This window comes from Mesoplodon mirus, assembly GCF_964341445.2.
Source record: "Mesoplodon mirus genome assembly, contig: HAP1_SCAFFOLD_901, whole genome shotgun sequence".
Classification (NCBI taxonomy): Eukaryota; Metazoa; Chordata; class Mammalia; order Artiodactyla; family Ziphiidae; genus Mesoplodon; species Mesoplodon mirus.
The window spans coordinates 99,301-103,913 of NW_028295141.1; the positions used below are offsets into that span (position 1 = coordinate 99,301).

General features: G+C 47.1%; 1 long non-coding RNA gene across 1 annotated transcript; it reads right to left on the reverse strand.

Moving 5' to 3' along the window:
• Positions 1 to 736: 736 nt before the first annotated feature.
• Positions 737 to 3,897, reverse strand: LOC309797708. Its single transcript, XR_014292780.1, has 3 exons — positions 3,878 to 3,897; positions 1,873 to 1,969; positions 737 to 769 (listed from the first exon to the last, which is right to left on the reverse strand). It is a non-coding gene; the product is annotated as an uncharacterized lncRNA (long non-coding RNA).
• Between the last annotated feature and the right edge of the window lie 716 nt (positions 3,898 to 4,613).

The window sequence follows — 4,613 nt, forward strand, 5'->3', positions numbered from 1 at the left end:
GCTGCTCCTACGGGACGTTACATGTATTTACTATTTTAACACATAACACAGTGCGTCATAATTATGATTGCAGATAGATGTTCTAACAATTTAAAGAGAATGATGACTTTTTTGCTCTTTACATCTTGCCATTTCCCTTCCCATAATATTTCTTGAAGAGAAACCATAAATATATAGACAAACACAAAACACAGAAAATATACAAAATGTGTGGTTTGTGGCTTAACACAAAGTTAAGTAAAATTAGTTCTGACAGTATCCAGAATGACAAAATGTCATGGTACAAATGAGAATGGACCAAGGTTTGAGCAGGTACAGGAGACAATCCAGGCATGAACAACACCAAGAAAAGGTAGACAGGAAGTAACATGGTGTGTAGGAAATCACGAGACCAGTCTGATGGGAAGAGACATAAACAAGACTGAAACTCACTTTCTAAACCTCCATCTCCAATTGGACAATTCGCAAGACACAGGTGCACCAAAGTGGCCAATTTATTCAATCCCTTTAATATGGAGGAAGAGTTTAAAATTTTACTGGTTTAATTTGCCCCAAAAGCAACTATCAAATGTTGGCAGGACACAATGAAGGCTTACCTTTGTTAACATAGTTAAGCCTCTCTCTCTCACAACTAGCCCACTTAGCTCCACGTTCCTTAGCGCACCCGATGCACTTACACAGCGTTTAAGAGCTTTACACAATTGGAAGGTCACATCTTTATTTCTTTTCGCAGGAACACGACTTCTGTAAACTTTATTTCTGCCAGAAGCTAAAGCAAAATTATTGTAAAATAAGTGATTTAAAACACACATTTTATCATCATTAAAAAGCATTAAAAAAAAAAGCATCTGCTCTGTGCTAAGGATTAGAAACGACTCCTGCCCTTAAAGCCTTCATTAAGGAGGGACATGTGTAAACTGAAAATTTCAATCACATGAGATAAAGAAACATAACCTTTATGCACAGAGGCTCCTTTGGAGGCAGAATGTTATATCCAAGTGATGGCTTCATGATAACCCTGAAGCGGAATCTAGAAAGATGAGGCTATGCAGAGTTGGAGTAGGAGGTGCATTAACTGCAGAGGGAACATCTGTGAAAAGACACTCAAGCCTGACTCCTGCTGGGCACTGTAAATACTGCAGGTGGGGATGACTAAAGGCCAGGGGTCCAAGTGTGAGAAGAGACAGAAATGAAAGAGATGTTGGCCCAAGCAAGCCTGGGAGAAAGCATGGCTTGTATCCCACAGGTGGTGAGACCTGGGGCTACCACTGGCTGAGTAAGGGTGCCTCCACTGATTAGAAAAAGGCTCCCTGCTGCTGAAGGACCGACTAGATAAAGGGAGTGATCACAAAAAGCTCCCCTTCCTCAGGGCAAAGAGCCATATGAGGCTTGGCCGCACACAGTTCAGACTACACGCCTCCGTGCAGAGCACACGCTGGGCGGCTACTATGCAGTAACTCTGTGTGGGCAAGCCATTAGCAGCATTATTTTAAGCACATCTTTTTATGTTAGAAGATCACTTAACCCGAGCAGGCGGATGAACTTAGAGGAACTGAATCCAGGGGCCGTGAACCACCCAGGAGTTTCTGCCATAGTCTGGGCCAAATGTAATATGGATGAAGAAGCAAATTTAGGAGGAGGCCAAAATTTACAAGACACACCCACTGGATGCAAGACATAAAGAAAGTTCAGTGAAGGAACTCTGAAGAGAATGGGCTCTACAATAAATTTTTCTTATATTCAATGTAAAATATTAGGCAAAATTAAGTACAGTGGCCTTTAAGGTCCCTTCCAGCTCTAATTTCTTTTGATTTCTAACTTATTACTCTGGTTAAGTAAAGTCCCTTCAGAGGTACAGAACAGTTCTTATACCTGAATGGGATGCAAAGAATAATCTGACTTCTCTTCACCAGGGGATGAGTTGAACTATCCTTGCAGAAGAGATAACAGATGGTGTGAACCCCAGATCCTGGAAAAGGTCCAGGCACACGATGAGTATTCAGCTTTTTGAAAACAAATGAACAATCATTTCCTCTCCTACATCTTCACACCCTTTCTCTGCTGGTTACTTTCTCACAGCTTATAAACATCCTCAAATATACCCACTTAAAAATCTCTCAGACCTATGATTCTTTGGATCTTCTTGTGGGTAACCTAAGTCTCTACCATGCCTTCAAACACCTGTCCTCCCAAAAAGCCCAGATCTGTACCTTGGGTCCAGACCCGTCTACCAGGCCCCTTTAAAGCACTGAAGATCAAGTAAGATCCTCTCGCCACCCCCAATCCCTTTCTACTGTGCTCTGTATCTCTCAAAAAGATGCAGCTGTAAACTGTCACCCACGCTTGCTGCCCTCCCTTTTCTAACTGGTCACCAGGCCCCACCCATTCTCTCTCAGATCTGCAAAATCCAGTCCCACCTTTTATAACTTAAGTGGGAACCTTAGATTACAATTCACCCTGCACCCAATCGAGTGCCTTGCACATGGATGTCCGAGTGAGTCTCTAAACCACAAGTCCATTTCACTGTTCTTTAGGGTTTCCCACAGCCTTCAGGATAAACATCTAAACTTCTGACAGGACAAACAAGGCCCCCTTCTCTTGGGCCCCACTAAGTTTCCAGTATCAACTCTCATTTCTTTCCCAAACCCTGAGTTCCAGTCCTATACCTTAGTTTTGCCATATTTTCTTATATTTCTCAAACTTTGACACACACTGCTCCCTCCTGCCACCCCAGGAGCTTCTACATATCCTTAGAAAGGATGGCACCTCCTCCAAGAAGCCTACCCTGAACTTTCCCTTCCAAGATTCTGTGCTCTGCAACGGGGAAAGGTGAGAGGGGGAAGGATACATTAGGAGTTTGGGATTAGCATATACACACGACTCTATATAAAACAGATAATCCACAAGGACCTACTGCATAGCACAGGGAACTCTACTCCATATCCTGTAACAAACTGTACGGGAAAAGAATCTGAAAAAGAATGGATACATGAATAACTAAACCACTTTGCTGTACACCTGAAACTAACACAATATTGTACATCAAATAACCTCAATATAAAATAATAATTAAATTAAAAAAAAAGATTCTATGCTCTGTAGCACCAGAACTCACTTCTTCCAGAGCACTGACTACTGTGCTTGTGTTTACCTGCCGCCCAGTAGAAGGGGAGATTACCTAGGGCAGAAGCATCGTCTCCAGCAGCCCTTGGTTCTGACAACTCATTCAAGTGCCAGGCTACTTGACACACATAACCTGCTTAATTAATTCTAAGAACCCACAGAAAGAGTGGTTTTTAATGTCATCTTACAAGTGTGGGGATTGCAGTTCAAAAGTAACCTGCCCAGGCCACAGACAGCATAAGCCCTGGAATTCAAACGCTAAACTGCCTTCACACCAGTGCTCTTTCCACTATATGATATGACTATTGAAAAAAATTTTTTTTTCCTGAACCCTGTTTGAATGGAAAGGAAATGAAGCTGGGATATATCCATTTCCTAATCGCTTTGGTGTGTACCAGGCAAAGTCATTCAACAGAGCAGGTAACATCTGTGCAACAATTAACGATGCTGCAAACTGTGCTAAGTGTTCTACTTTGTAGAGTCTAGAAGCATTAACACAGTGCATCCTTGTAACCACCACAGAGACTGGGACCTGTTAAGCCCACGCTATAGATGAGAACACTGAGACCTAGAAGCCTTAAGGCACTCAGCCGGGGTCACCGAGCCGGCAGGAGTCCTAGGCCGCACGCCCCGTCTAGTGCACGCACACCCGGGCACTGGGCACTGGTTCTAGTGCCCACCCTCCACCTTGCACCATTGAAAACCCTGCTTCTCAGCGCCAACACGAGAGGCCCTGGAAGCGGGAAGTACAAACCTGTCTCGACAAGCCGTGCCTGGAAGAAGCTCTGGATACAGATCAGGGGCAGCGGGTGCTCAGGAGCGGCGCCCAGTGCACCCCGCGCAGGCGGTCGGCCTTAAGTCCAGCGGGGCGTCCCGCAGGGAAGCGCGCATGGAGGGCAGAGGCACCAAGTCCTGCAGCGCGCACAGGTCCTCAGAGCGCAGAAAGAAGTCGGCCGCGCTGTCCCGGCGCAGCTTCACCGAGTGATCATGGCCCGAGCACAGCCTCGGGGACGCTGGCTGCGGACACGATGGCCACACCCGCCTGGGGCCCCGGCCCCTCGGGCGCCCACCGCCCGGCGGCTGCGGCTGGACCGGCGTCGCAGCCGGAAGACATAGGGCCACTGGCCCCAGCTACGCCAACCCCCCCATGCCGCGCTCCGGAGACCCCGCGCGGCCTGGTGCTGGCGCAGGCATCTATGCCCTCCACGCCGCGGGGCTGGGGTTTACGTCAGAGGGCGGGACCGTTGGGGCGGGGCTCGAGGACGTCAGCACGCTCGCCGTGCGTCCGCACGCAGCCCTGTCTCCCATGGTGACACGGCCTGAAGAGTAGGGGCTTGAGCTCTGAGACTAAGGCAGCGCGAAATGTACGAGGTGTGGGTACTTTGGGGTTTCCAAAAAGCGTTTGCTGACTCATCCAAACAAAACTGAGACCTGGTTGTATCAACGCATTTTAAAAGTAAACTCCCGTAAGTGTCTGTGCTCCCCCCACC